This window comes from Bos taurus, chromosome 10 (assembly GCF_002263795.3).
Source record: "Bos taurus isolate L1 Dominette 01449 registration number 42190680 breed Hereford chromosome 10, ARS-UCD2.0, whole genome shotgun sequence".
Lineage (NCBI taxonomy): Eukaryota > Metazoa > Chordata > Mammalia > Artiodactyla > Bovidae > Bos > Bos taurus.
In genome coordinates this window covers 21,107,873-21,122,836 of record NC_037337.1, presented here as the reverse complement: position 1 = coordinate 21,122,836, position 14,964 = coordinate 21,107,873, and the positions used below count along the sequence as shown (strand labels likewise).

At 44.5% G+C, this 14,964-nt stretch overlaps 2 long non-coding RNA genes across 2 annotated transcripts in view; both read right to left on the bottom strand.

The window, feature by feature from the left end:
- LOC132346286 (uncharacterized) overlaps positions 1-3,817 on the bottom strand; it is a 99,527-nt gene extending 95,710 nt beyond the window's left edge. The window contains exon 1 of the long non-coding RNA XR_009496075.1: positions 3,413-3,817. This is a non-coding gene — a long non-coding RNA (uncharacterized lncRNA). The remainder of the gene's footprint in view (positions 1-3,412) is intronic.
- LOC132346287 (uncharacterized) overlaps positions 1-14,964 on the bottom strand; it is a 146,362-nt gene that overhangs the window by 109,917 nt on the left and 21,481 nt on the right. The gene's annotated exons all lie outside the window — the stretch shown is intronic.

The following is a 14,964-nucleotide window of genomic DNA, read 5'->3' as shown; positions in this document are numbered from 1 at the left end:
AGCCTCCTCCCACCCCATCACTGCCCCCAGCAGTCCAGTCGATTGCTGTGCTCTTTTGTCCTAACAGGTTTCTACCTGTGCCTTGATGGGCTCGGGGCATTCTTATCCTCTCTATATACTCCTCCATCCTGAAGAATTCCAGAATTACTCAACACTTTGACTTTTGACTTCTCTTGCCAAATCATAAGAGGTCTAGATTAATGCATCAGACGTGGGAGGCAAACTCTCTTCATTTGTGCCACTTAAATCACTGTTGACCAGATCTAAAGTGTGTTTTTAAATGGAGGTTTCTAATTCCACACTGTAGAGGAAAATCATCACTGAAATGCACAGCCATTCAGGGCCACTGTGCCTTGCAAGGGCTCCCCATATGGAAGGAGGGAGAGAGCAAAGTAGGAGGATCTGTGTCCTCCTCCAGCTCACTGCCTACCCTAGGTCAATACTGGAACTTGCACTCATGCTAAGTCGCTTTAGTCGTGTCCAGCTCTTTGTGACCCCATGGACTGTAGCCCGCCAGGCTCCTCTCTCCATGGGATTCTCCAGGCAAGAATACTGGAGTGGGTTGCTGTGCTCGCCTCCAGGGGTTCCTCTCAACCCGGGGATTGAACCCATGTCTCTTATGTCTTCTCCACTGGCAGGCAGGTTCTTTACCATTTAAGCCACCTGGGAAGCCCAACTAGAAAGCATATCTAAAAATGTTATGACTCAGCATACTACACCCGCCTGTCTCTCCTTAAACTTCAATTATACTTAGGCTACACCACCAAAACTCATGACTCTGGGAGCCATTGTGGGTCGGTTATGGCATCTGAGGCAGCCAAGAAAAGGAGGGAGCTCAGGTGTTGCTTGAGTCACTGGGACATAGGCCTGGAGCAGCCCTTCTCAATCTGGGTTCCATGAGAGAACTAAGCCCTAAGGCATCTATTATATGCAATGAATTATCTTGTATCTGTTATGCTTCCAGAATGGAACTAGCTATGTGCCATCCTTGGGAGACCAGAGAAAATAATCACTCTAATAATGTTCTATAGACTTTTATTCTCTCTAGGAACTCCTGTTGAGAAAGGCTGATAACCAATAACAAAAGCTGGTCCCAGTAATGCTTTTGTCTCTCTCTTGGATTCGTCTGGTTCACAGGGTTACATGTGAATGATCCCATCCAGGGGAATTCCCTGGCCATCCAGTGGTTAAGACTCAGCACTCACTGCTGGGTTCCTGGGTTCAATCCCTGGCATAGAACTAAGATTCCACAAGCCACAGGGCGCAGCCAAAATACAATGATTCCACCACAAACATTACTGTGAGTTGCGGAGGGATGTGTTTAAGAATATGGTTACAGGGGACTTCCAGTAGTTAAGGATTTGCCTTGCAATGCAGGGGACATGGGTTTGATCCCTGGTCAGGGCACTGAGATCCCACATGCCCCAGGTCAGTTGAGCCCCTGCACTCTGGAGCCCACATGCCACAACGAGAGATGCTACAATGAAGACCCAGTGCAGTCAAATAAATAAAGAAATATTTTAAAATGTAAACATCATGAAGCCTATACCTAAATTAAAAAAAAAAAAAGAATAAAAAGCACAGTGAGAGAACACGACAAAGCAACCAGAGGAGCTCCCAAGAAGTCCACACCCGGGTCTCCTAATGGCCTTTTATCTTCCCTCTGACCATTCAACCAGCCAAACCCATCCAATTTCAACAGAAGATGAGCGAAGAATTAAATCTATTTTCACCTCTGAGCAGGATCCCCTTTGCCTGATCCATTTTCTGGAATTATCTCCACACAAACCCCTATCCTCAGCACTGAGCCCAGTGAGAAGATGGGGACTAAGTCCCATGATGTAAGAAGGGAGTGGGGCACGGAGGGAAGATGCCTATCACCTGCCTTGAGTCTCCAAGTTTCCACCACCTGGAATGGGGAGAGCCTCCCTCTGAGGGAGATGCAATGGGAAGGGTGGGAAGGAGGTACAGATAAATAACACTTAGCTGAGCACTTTTTTAAACTGTTGTTTTCTAACTGTTTCATTGACATGTCCAATCTCTGCAGCTAGGCTGTAAATTCCTTGAGTGCAAGGACTAAGTTTACGCTGTAAATCTTTAATCTCCTACAGAGTTCAGCCCAGTGCTTCTCCTGCAGATGCTTCATCAGCATACTGTTGATTAATTAGCATCTGCTTTGGGGGGAAAAAAATGGTGCATCCTTGAAACAATTACAGTGTAAGGTTTATTCAAAAGTATTGGATGAATATGATAATGTTTAAAACATTGAATACTTGTGCGCCATGAGCCAAGGATCTCCCCACATCACCCCACACTGGGTCTCATAGGAGCCACCCACCCCACCCTGGACATCAGACAGAGAAGCCTGCATAGGGAGAAGCTCATCACAGCTGAAATTGAGCAGAGCTTCCCTTGCAGACAGAGCCCAAGACTTCTTTCTCATGTAACTTTCTAGGATTAGCGGGCCACAAAGAAACAGAGGACAAAACTGACCCCATCCCACCCCATCTTCCTTCCACTTCTGCTCTGCTACCGAGAGTCGAAGGTTGCTCTCACCCACCCCGATGTGGACACCCCTTTGTTTCTGGACTTCAAAGTCTCACCAACAGTTCAAGCTTGCTACTCTCAGGAATCAGTGTGTACCGCCTGCACCCCCCACCGCACCCCCACCGACCCCCCTCAACACACACACACCCTGGGACTCAGCTCAGCCTCTGAATGAGGCAGGGGAGTGGCACTCCTAAGTCTGTGAGATCTGACTGCCCACTTCAGGCTGAGTCCCAGTGGGCCCTGAGCCCCATGTGACTGTCAAATTGATCAGCCAGAAGCTTGGACAGTCAACACTTCACAGTGGGAGGGGGAATCAGGTAATGACTCTCAGACCCCAAATTCACATGAAGTTGATTTAGTCTCAAGCCAGTGGACTCAGTTTGGGTGGGGAACAGGCAAATGATGAGAAAACAAGCCAGTGTGAGAAAAGGTTGTCTGCGATCTTACCTCCTTCCTGGAGTAACAGTCAGAAGGCAGTGGAGTGACTGGAATCAGGAGAGATCGGAGGACCCTCCAGCCAGACCTTGACCATGCTGGTGAGCACCCACTCCCCACCCTGCAGCACACCTCTGGGTGACCAGAATGTCACGTCTGCCAGAAAGCATGGCTCTTCCCTGGAACAACACTAGAGACCCTATGAATTCTTAACTCACTATGTCTCTATCCTAATGAGCTACCCTTGATGAGCCAAGGTCACCTTCCTTTTTCCTTAATCATTCCACTAGATTATCCACATATCCTCATTATTTTCTAAACATGGAACCAATCTTAAATCATTTGTACTGGCAAATAGAATCTTCAGCTGGTACCATCAGGCAGGGCTCCCAAGATTTTCCTGGGAAGATGGGTATTTTGCTCTCACCTCTGCATTGCCTTCCAGAATTCATCACCACCGTATTTTGGGGACTGGGGCTCTCTGCCTTCCACTCATGGCCTCCAGTGAATTCTGGCAGCCAGGCTTGCCCCAGGTTCCTGCAGATTTGACCAACAGCCTTGCCTGACCACTTGGCTAGGTCTCATTTGTTGTTTCTGAGCGTGTGATGTGTTCTCTGCCCTTCCTTTAGCTGCACTGACTTTGTGGGTAAATGTAGAGCATTTCTGAACACCCCGCTTTTCCCCATCCAAGCCAAGCCTAGAACCAGAGCTCTGGGGTGGCCACCCTGCCATGTACGTCGTCAGGCACACCATCTGGCTCTGCTACAAGACAAACTTGTTCTTCCTGCTTCTGCCAGTTGGCAAAAAATTAATAATCAATCATCATGACCTTTATATCACATTTATCAACCTTAGCAAAGGGAAATCTGGACTTTGAAAGCTGTTTGGCAAGCTTGACTTCCCAGAGAAGTTCAAAGAACAGCCTAGCCAATTGTTTCATAGTTCATGGCATTCTCTAGACCCATGACTAAAGCATTTTTTATTCAGTACATTTTAAGTCGTTGTACTCAAACAGGCATTAAGATCTGGAATCTAATGTGCAGTTCCGATCCTGGGGTGTCCAGGAAAATTTCCAGCTCAGTGAGCCCCACAGAAATAGAGAGATAGTATAATGTGGTAAAGGACATTGGCTTTCACACTTTCTAGCTCCATGGTAGTTGATGCATGTTAAATGGCAACACAGATAGATAGACAGACCAACAGATACACACACACACACACACATACACACACTTCCACATAAGTGAAACAAAAGTTTCTTGAGGGACTTCCTTGGTAATTCAGTAAAGAGTTCAACTCTTAACACCTAAGAATTAGCATGAAAAAGTGTTAGTCACTCAGTCATGTCCGACTCTATGCGACCCCATGGATGTAGGTTGGCAGGCTCCTCTATCCAAGAAGTTCTCCAGTTAGGAATATTGGGGTTGGTTGCCATTCCCCTCTCCAGGGGATCTTCCCTACCCAGGGATTGAACCTGGGTGTCCTGCATTTCAGGCAGATTCTTTACCATCTGAGCCACCCAGAAGATTAAGAATTAGCATGCCACAACTAAAAAAAAAAAAAGTTCCTTCATGCCACAACTAAGACCCGGCGCAGCCAAATAAATACATGGTTTTTTTCTAAGTTTCTTGAAACAATACTGCCTTAGAGGAAGATGCATGTGAAAGTAATTTTACTAGGAAATGTTTCCAGGGGAAAGAGTTAGACGAATGAGGAAGCTGGACCAGGAAGGGGCCAAGTAAAGGGTGCTACATCAAGCCAAGTCACACAGAGGGTAATTTTGACTCATTCCCCAGGGGACTTCAGGGAGCACTGTGGGTCACACCTCAAAATCATTCCAATGATAGGGCAATAGAGCTGCGTACATCCCAGTGCCAGCATTATCACTAGCCAAGGGCCACTCACATTGGAATTCAGTTGGTGCACACAGAGAGGGTAAGGGGACTGACACTAACATGATATTGTAAGTCAGCTACACTTCCACAAAATTCTTTTTAAAGATTCTCTCTGGGAATTCCCTGGTGGTCCAGTGGTTAGGACTCTGTGCTTCCACTGCAGGGGGCCTGGGTTCAGTCCCTGGTGGGGGAACGAAGATCTTGCAAGCCTCTCACTTTGGCCAGGAAAAAAAAAGGATTTTCTCCTAGATCAAACTCTAAAAAAGTTTAAAGAAAAAAATCAGTAAGAATGATCCCAGGTGGGATGGGCAGAGAAGGGACAGGATGTGCTCCAAACACCCTAACCTCTAACCATGAGTGATCCTCTGTGATGTTTTCTATTCCGGTTCTGTTTTGTCTAGTTCTTTAACTTTTTGGCTATGGATTTGAATCTCAGTGCAGCCACTTATGAGCCGCCGTTTAACCTGTTTGAGGTTTTTCCTCATTCCTAAAATGCGAATAACAATATCAACTTTTGCTCACTGTGATGAAAATAGGAATCAATATAGATATCCCTAGCAAATAATAGGTGCTCCATTTGGAGCTACTGTGATTCATAAATGTATCCTGAAGGGGACTTCCCTTGTCCCTGGTGGTACAGTGATTAGGACTCTGACCTTCCACTTCAGGAGACACGAGTTCAATCCCTGGTCAGGGAAATAAGATCCTGAAAGTCACACGGCATGACCGAAAATTTTTTAAAAATAAATAAATATATCCTCAAAATTCCTGTAGAAAGTAATACCAAAACATCTGTGTGTGCTTGACTGTATGTAAGACAGGCATGCATAAAAACACAAGTGCGCTCCTTGGCAGAGATACAACAGACACCTACACAAATCTTCACCCTCTCCTGCCTCCACGCCTTAGCACTTTATTCCCTTTGACTATTGCTGCTCATCATTCAAGTTATGTCTTACAAGTTCCTCTTTCACGAAGCTTTTCCAGACCACTGCAACTGAAAACTCTCCTTCCTCTGAATTGCCATGCTGTTCTATTTGAAATTATTTTTTTATTGGAGTATAATTGGTTGACAATATTGTATTGGTTTCTGGTGTACAATGACATGTATCAGCCATATGTATACATGTATCCCCTCCCTCTTGAGCCTCCCTTCCAGCCACCATCCCACCCCTCCAGGTCACACAGACCACCAAGCTGAGCTCCCTGTGCTATACAGAGCTTCCCCCTGGCTGTCTATTTCACACATGGTGGTATATATATATATCAATGCTACTCTCATTTTATGCCTCTCCTCTTTCCCTCCTGTGTCTGCAAGTCCATTCTCTATGTCTATGCTTCTATTGCTGCTCTGCAAACAGGTTCACAGTACCATCTTTCTAGATTCCATATATATACATTAATATACAATAATTGTTTTCTCTTTCTGACTTACTTCACTCTATATGACAGACTCTAGGCTCATCCACATCTCTTCAACTGACTCAATTCTGGTCTTTTTTATGGCTGAGCAATATGCCATTGGGCTTCCCTGCTGGCTCAGTGGTAAAGAATCCTCCTGCCAATGCAGGAGATGTGGATTTCACCCCTGGATTGGGAAGATCCTCTGGAGAAGCAAATGGCAACCCACACCAGTATTCTTGCCTGGGAAATCCCATGGACAGAGGAGCCTGGCAGGCTATAGCCCATGGGGTCACAAGAGAGTCAGACACAACTTAATGACTAACCAACAACAACAAATGCTCCACTGTATATATGTAATAAATCTTTTTTTTATCAATTTCTCTGTTGATGGACATTAGGTTGCTTCCATGTCCTGGCTATCGTCATAATCACTGGAGTGCATGTGTCTCTTTGAGTTATGGTTTTCTCAGGGTGTATGCCCAGGAGTGGGATTGCTGGCTCATACGGTAGTTCCGTGTTTAGTTTTCTAAGGGACCTCCACACTGTTCTCCATTGTAGCTGTACCAATTAAATTGCCACCAACAGTGTAGGCGGGTCCCTTTTTTCCACATCCTCTCCAGTATTTATTGTTTGTAGGGTTTTTTTACGTGATGACCATTCTGTTGAAATTAACTTATGAAACTTTTTCCACTTTCCTTTTACCTCTTTGCAGCATCTATTAAAATCCTGGTATGGGAACAGATAGAGAAATCAGTGGAATGAAGCAGAATCCAGAAGTAGACTCCAATACATATGGGAATAATAAAAATAATAAAGGCATAGAGGGATAATGCAAACAGTGCTGAGATAACTGATTAACCATTTGGGGAAAAAATTAAAATGGATCTCTATGTCACTTCCTATATAAGAGCAACTATCAGATGGCCCAAAGAGTTTAACAGACACACACACACACACAAAACCACATTCAAGAGCTACACAAAAACATGAGTAAATTATTTATGTTTTTGGAGTAAGCAAGGTTTTTCTAAACATGATCTAAAACTCAGAAGCCATAAAATAAAAGGTGAATAAATTTGATTCCATAAAAATTTAAAGCAGCTACCTCAAATTAAAAAAACATGAACTCAAAAGTCAAACTGGGAAAAATATTTGCCCCACATAGCAGTCAAATGGTTAAATTCCTTTCATGAAGCATTTATAAGAAAAAATGAAGCAACAAATCAGTTCAGTTGCTCAGTTGTGTCCAATTCCTGGCAACCCCATGGACTGCAGCACTCTAGGCTTCCCTGTCCGTCACCAACTCCCAGAGCTTGCTCAAACTCATGTCCATCAAGCTGGTGATGCCATCCAACCATCTCATCCTCTGTCATCCCCTTCTCCTCCTACTTTCAGTCTTGCCAAGCATCAGGGTCTTTTCCAAGAAGTCGGTTCTTCGCATCAGGTGGCCAAAGTATTAGAGTTTCAGCTTCAGTATCAGTCTTTCCAATGAATATTCAGGACTGATTTCCTTTAGGAGGGACTGGTTGGATCTCCTTGCAGTCCAAGGGACTCTCAAGAGCCTTCTCCAACACCACAGTTCAAAAGCATCAATTCTTCAGTGCTCAGCTTGCTTTATAGTCCAACTCTCACATCCATACATAACTACTGGAAAAACCATAGCTTTGACTAGACAGACCTTTGGCGGCAAAGTAATGTCTCTGCTTTTTAATATGCTGTCTAGGTTGATCATCAGAGAAGACCCACTCCAGTACTCTTGCCTGGAAAATACCATGGATGGAGGAGCCTGGTGGGCTGCAGTCCATGGGGTCGCCAAGAGTCGGACATGACTGAGAGACTTCACTTTCACTTTTCACTTTCATGCATTGGAGAAGGAAATGGCAACCCACTCCAGTGTTCTTGCCTGGAGAATCCCAGGGACAGGGGAGCCTGGTGGGCTGCCGTCTATGGGGTCGCACAGAGTCAGACACGACTGAAGCGACTTAGCAGCAGCAGCAGCAGATTGATCATATCTTTTCTTCCAAAGAGCAAGCATCTTTTAATTTCATAGCTGCAGTCACCATCTGCAGTGATTTTGGAATCCAAGAAAATAAAGTCTGTTACTTTTCCATTGTTTCCCCATCTATTTGCCATGAAGTGATGGGGCTGGATGCCATGATCTTAGTTTGTTGAGTGTTGAATTTTAAGCCAGCTTTTTCACTCTCCTCTTTGGCTTTCATCAAGAGGCTCTTTAGTTCCTCTTCACTTTCTGCCCTAAGGGTGGTGTCATCTGCATATCTGAGGTTATTTATATTTCTCCTGGCAATCTTGATTCCAGCTTGTGCTTCATCCAGCCCAGCATTTCGAGTGATGTACTCTGCTGCGGCTGCTGCTAAGTCGCTTCAGTCTTGTCCGACTCTGTGCGACCCCACAGATGGAAGTCCACCAGGCTCCCCCGTCCCTGGGATTCTCCAGACAAGAACACTGGAGTGGGTTGCCATTTCCTTCTCTAATGCATGAAAGTGAAGTCACTCAGTCATGTCCGACTCTTAGCGAGCCCATGGACTGCAGCCTACCAGGATCCTCCATCCATGGGATTTTCCAGGCAAGAGTACTGGAGTGGGTTGCCATTGCCTTCTCCGGATATACTCTGATATAAGTTAAATAAGCGGGATGACAATATACAGACTTGACGTACTCCTTTCCCAATTTGGAACCAGTCTGTTGTTTCATGTCTGGTTCTAACTGTTGCTTCTTGACCTGCGTACAGATTTCTCAGTAGGCAGGTGAGGTGGTCTGGTATTCTCATCTCTTTAAGAATTTTCCACAGTTTGTTGTGATCCACACAGTGAAAGGCTTTGGCATAATCAATAAAGCAGAAGTAGATGTTTTTCTGGAATTCTCTTGCTTTTTCTATGATCCAACGGATATTGGCAATTTGGTCTCTGGTTCCTCTGTCTTTTCTAAATCAAGCTTGAACATCTGGAAGTTCACGGTTCATGTACTCTTGAAGCCTGGCTTGGAGAAGTTTGAGCATTACTTTGCTAGCATGTGAGATGAGTGCAATTGTGTGGTAGTTTGAACATTTTTTGGCATTGCCCTTCTTTGGGACTGGAATAAAAACTGACCTTTTCCAGACCTGTGGCCACTGCTGAGGTTTTCAAATTTGCTGGCATATTGAGTGCAGCATTTTCACAGCATCATCTTTTAGGATTTGAAATAGCTTAACTGGAATTCCATCACCTCCACTAGCTTTGTTTATAGTGATGCTTCCTAATGTTGTAGCCACGCATTCTGGGAAACAAACTCACTCAGAAGGACGATGCAGATAGTGGACTGCAGTTTATTACACCGGCGGGCCCAAGGCAGAGTCTCCTTTTAACCAAGGACCCCGACCAGTTTTTGTGAAAACCTTATATACCCTAAGTGTACATGCCCAAAACCACCTTCCCAAATTCCCTGAAACTAGTCTGAACAAAGGAAATGAAAGATACAATTAAAGTTAACCCATGATTCATATGCCTTAAGCCTAGGTAGTTAACAGTGGACAATTATCAATAGGCCTGTGGTCATACCCCAATAAGCATAATAGAATTTATGATTCTATTTGGTTACACAGATATTTAGGGTATTCTTTTAGGCAACAGGGAGTCTAGGTATGAGCACTGGGGCTCTTCCATCCAGGGAGACTGGTTTTCCAGTTGGTATGTCATTTCCATAGATACCGGGCATTTAGCTCAAAGTCCACGGTCCAGCCCAAGATGGACTCCTGCTTTCAAGATGGAGCCTGTTCTGTCTGTTTCTTCCTTCCTTCTGCTCTCTTGATGCTCTTAACTCATAGTATGAGCATCACTCATAGGGATTTATTGCACCCTGGATTTCTGACTGCCGATTTGGGAGAACAACACCAACCTTTGGGTTACAAAGTTCATAATACTTTGTAAAATGCAGGGTCCACAAAGCAGAACTATCAAGGCAACTATAACAATGGTAAAAAAAGTTTTCCACCAATCACCCTTCACCCAAGACCAAAGTCCAGAAAAGAATGTTTTCATTTGACATTGCTTTTACCTGGTTTGTCATGTCATCTAAAGCAGCTGATACATTGCCAGATAAATCAGGAATATGTACACAACATTCAACCTTAATAATAGCACAGGTCCCTCCTTGAGCAGCTGTGAGCAAGTCCAAAGCCATTCTATTTTGAATTACCGCTTTTCTCATTTGGATTTGTTCTTCATTTAAGGTTTGGATGGCTTTAGCATATGGCACCCCACTCCAGTACTCTTGCCTGGAATATCCCATGGATGGAGGAGCCTGGTGGGCCACAGTCCATGGGGTCACTAAGAGTTGGACACGACTGAGTGTCTTCACTTTCACTTTTCACTTTCATGCATTAGAGAAGGAAATGGAAACCCACTCCAGTGTTCTTGCCTGGAGAATCCCAGGGACAGGGGAGCCTGGTGGGCTGCCGTCTATGGGGTCGCACAGAGTCAGACACGACTGAAGCGACTTAGCAGCAGCAGCAGCATATATGCAGTTCAGGAAACAACAGTTAGAACTGGACATGGAACAACAGACTGGTTCCAAATAGGAAAAAGAGTACATCAAGGCTGTATATTGTCACCCTGCTTATTTAACTTCTATGCAGAGTACATCATGAGAAACGCTGGGCTGGAAGAAGCACAAGCTGGAATCAAGATTGCCGGGAGAAATATCGATAACCTCAGATATGCAGATGACACCACCCTTATGGCAGAAAGTGAAGAGGAACCAAAAAGCCTCCTGATGAAAGTGAAAGAGGAGAGTGAAAAAGTTGGCTTAAAGCTCAACATTGAGAAAACAAAGATCATGGCATCTGGTCCTATCACTTCATGGGAAATAGATGGGGAAACAGTGGAAACAGTGTCAGACTTTATTTTTTGGGGCTCTAAAATCACTGCAGATGGTGACTGCAGCCATGAAATTAAAAGACGCTTACTCCTTGGAAGGAAAGTTATGACCAACCTAGATAGCATATTCAAAAGCAGAGACATTACTTTGCCAACAAAGGTCCGTCTAGTCAAGGCTATGGTTTTTCCAGTAGTCATGTATGGATGTGAGAGTTGGACTGTGAAGAAAGCTGAGTGCCGAAGAATTGATGCTTTTGAACTGTGTGGTGTTGGAGAAGACTCTTGAGAGTCCCTTGGACTGCAAGGAGATCCAACCAGTCCATTCTAAAGGAGATCAGTCCTGGGGGTTCATTGGAAGGACTGATGCTAAAGCTGAAACTCCAGTACTTTGGCCACCTCATGCGAAGAGTTGACTCATTGGAAAAGACTCTGATGCTGGGAGGGATTGGGGGCAGGAGGAAGAAGGGACGACAGAGGATGAGATGGCTGGATGGCATCACTGACTCAATGGACGTGAGTCTGAGTGAACTCCGGGAGTTGGTGATGGACAGGGAGGCCTGGCGTGCTGCGATTCACAGGGTCACAAAGAGTCAGACACGACTGAGCGACTGAACTGAACTGAGGAGGGCCTGTTTTGTGAAATTAGTCAAGGTTTCTACTTTAATCATAATATCTGTTGTCCCTATAAAAGGTACTAATAAGGCAACAATACACTCATACCACTGAAACACAGACCTTGTCCACCTAGCATGTAAATAAGGTAAATTTACCGGAACTTGTTGTAAGTTAGGCTTTTTGCTGCCATGGGCAAAAGTGAATCCCAGTGTGCAGTAGCCTACCCAGCCGATTGGTAACCAAGGCCAAAGGTTAGACCCACAAAGCCACTGGGTTCCGTTAGGCACCACCCAGCAGATTCCAGGGTTATATTTCCAATCAGAGCCTGGCCAATGGATAGACTGGTTGGGGTGGTATGTACCTCGAATGTTTGTTTACATTGTTTGGGGGATAGATACCCCATATATTTTAGTTCTTTTTGGTCTAATGGATGGTCACCAAACCCTACCCTTTGTTCTTTTTGTTCCCAGCATATAGCAGGGGGAGTCATTAATTGACCCTTTTCTGAGGTCATCCAGAAATACTCATTCCAGACTTGGTAGAATTGTTCAACATACCTAGTGGCCTGTCCTCCCTTGCTGGACAGGGAGCTTTTTCCCTTTTTGTTCTTTAAATATGAGGTATAGGCTTTTGTTACTTCTATGAAGCTGGTGTTTACATCAAATGTAACACCATGACCCGAGTCTACTGACTGTAGGTCTGGCTTACACCTAGAGAGCAGGGAGAGGTTATGATTGACAAGAGAAAGGAAAGTCTGTTTTTGTCATCCCAGAAAAGAGAAGAGTGGTTTAAAATCTCCTTGGTGGAGCAGTAACACCCACCAAGGAAGTCCATCCATCACAGACAGAGGCACAGCCCCACATACATAGCAGTTGGAGGTGTTGTGGAAATCCGTGTAGGAATGTGTCTATGAGATGAAAACATTGTCCTGAGTTGAAACGGAAGTTAAATTCAAAATCACGTTGATGAGGCCAAGTGGCAGGAGTTGATTATGCGGCTTCATCCTGAAGGGGCTCGTCAGGGATCTTCTTTTCCTTCTTAAGGATGATCTTAGTCTCTTGAGAGTAAGTGGGGTCCCTTTGTGCAGTCCACTCAGCGTTTTCTGGGTCTGCATGGTATGCTCTCTTCACCCTCATGTGGTGGATTCAAGGAGTGATACCTGCAACTTTAACTGCAGTAGGGCTGGTTAGAACAACAGTATATGGACCCTTCCCATGTGGGGCCAAGGAGTGGCATTTCCAGTCCTTGATGCACACCTGATCCCCGGGCACAAATTCGTGATCTGTTCCCCAAGGGGGAACAGCACCCTTTCTTGTACAAACTTAGTTACCTGATTTATTACCTTACCCAGCTGTTTCATCTGCTATGAAATCTCCTCTCCTCTTACCTGAGGCAAATTTGTTGACACCTGTTTTATTATGGGAGGGGCCTCCCATACACAATTTCATGAAGAAAGTAGCCATGGGACCGTGGGGTCATCCTGAGTCTGAGCAGAGCTGTCGGAAACAAATCCACCCAAGAGTGCTCAGTCTCTATGATCCACTTGGAGAGTAACTTTAAGTGTCTCTTTAAGTGTCCGGTTGGTTCCTGCCACCATCCCAGAACTCTGGGGCCTATATGCTGTGTGTAATTTCCACTTGATGTTTAAAGTTTTGCTTACTTGTACTAAATCAGCTACGAAAGCCAGGCCATTGTCCAATCCAATGCTAATAGGAAATCCAAATCTGGGAACTATCTCCCTAAGCAGGCACCGGGCTACTTCTGATGCTCTTTCAGCTCAGGTAGGAAAAGCTTCCACCCATCCTGAGAACATACATACCATGACCAGCAGGTAATGGTAGTGTCGGTGAGGCTTCATTTCAGTGAAGTCCACTTCCAGGTATTCAAAGGGCAGCGTGCCTTTTAGCTGATTCATATGCCTTAAGCCTAGGTAGTTAACATGGACAATTATCAATAGGCCTGTGGTCATACCCCAATAAGCATAATAGAATTTGTTATTCTATTTGGTTACACAGATAATTAGGGTATTCTTTTAGGTGATGGAGAGTCTAGGTACCCTGGGGCTCTTCCATCCGGGGTGTCTGGTTTTCCAGTTGGTATGTCGTTTCCATAGATACTGGGCATATAGCTCAAAGTCCATGGTCCCACCCAAAATGGAGTCCTGCTTTCAAGATGGAGCCTGTTCTTTCTGTTTCCTCCTTCACTAAGGCCCACTTGACTTTGCATTTCAGGATGTCTGGCTTTAGGTCATCGTGGTTATCTGGGTCATGAAGATATTTTTTGTATAGTTCTTCTGTGTATTTTTTGCCACCTGTTCTTAATATCTTCTGCTTCTGTTAGGTCCATACCATTTCTGTCCTTTATTGTGCCCATCTTTGCATGAAATGTTCCCTTGGTATCTCTAATTTTCTTGAAGAGATCTCTAATCTTTCTTATTCTATTGTTTTTCTCTATTTCTTTGCATTGATCAGTTAGGAAGGTTTTCTTATTTTTCATTGCTATTCTTTGGAACTCTGCATTCAGATGGGCATATCTTGCCTTTTCTCCTTTGCCTTTCTTTTATTTTCTCAGCTATTTGTAAGGCCTCTTCAGACAACCATTTTGCCTTTTTGCTTTTCTTTTTCTTGGGGATGGTCTTGATCACTGCCTCCTGTACAATGCCATGAACCTCCGTCCATAGTTCTTCAGGCACTCTATCAGATAGATCTAATCTCTTGAATCTATTTCTCACTTCCACTGTATAATCATAAGGGATTTGATTTAGGTCATACCTGAAAGGTCTAGTGGTTTTCCCTACTTTCTTCAACTGAAGTCTGAATTTGGCAATAAGGAGTTCATGATCTGAGCCACAGTCAGCTCCCGCTCTTGTTTTTGCTGACTGTATAGAGTTTCTCCATCTTTGGCTGCAAAGAATATAATCAATCTGATTTCGGTATCGACCATCTGGTGATGTCCATGTATAGAGTCTTCTTTTGCATTGTTGGAAAAGGGTATTTGCTATGACCAGTGCATTCACTTGGCAAAACTCTGTTAGCCTTTGCCCTGCTTCATTTTGTACTCCAAGGCCAAATTTGCCTGTTACTCCAGGTATATTTTGACTTCCTACTTTTGCATTCCAGTCCCCTATGATGAAAAGGACATCTCTTTTGGGTGTTAGTTCTAGAAGGTCTTATAGGTCTTCATAGAACCGTTCA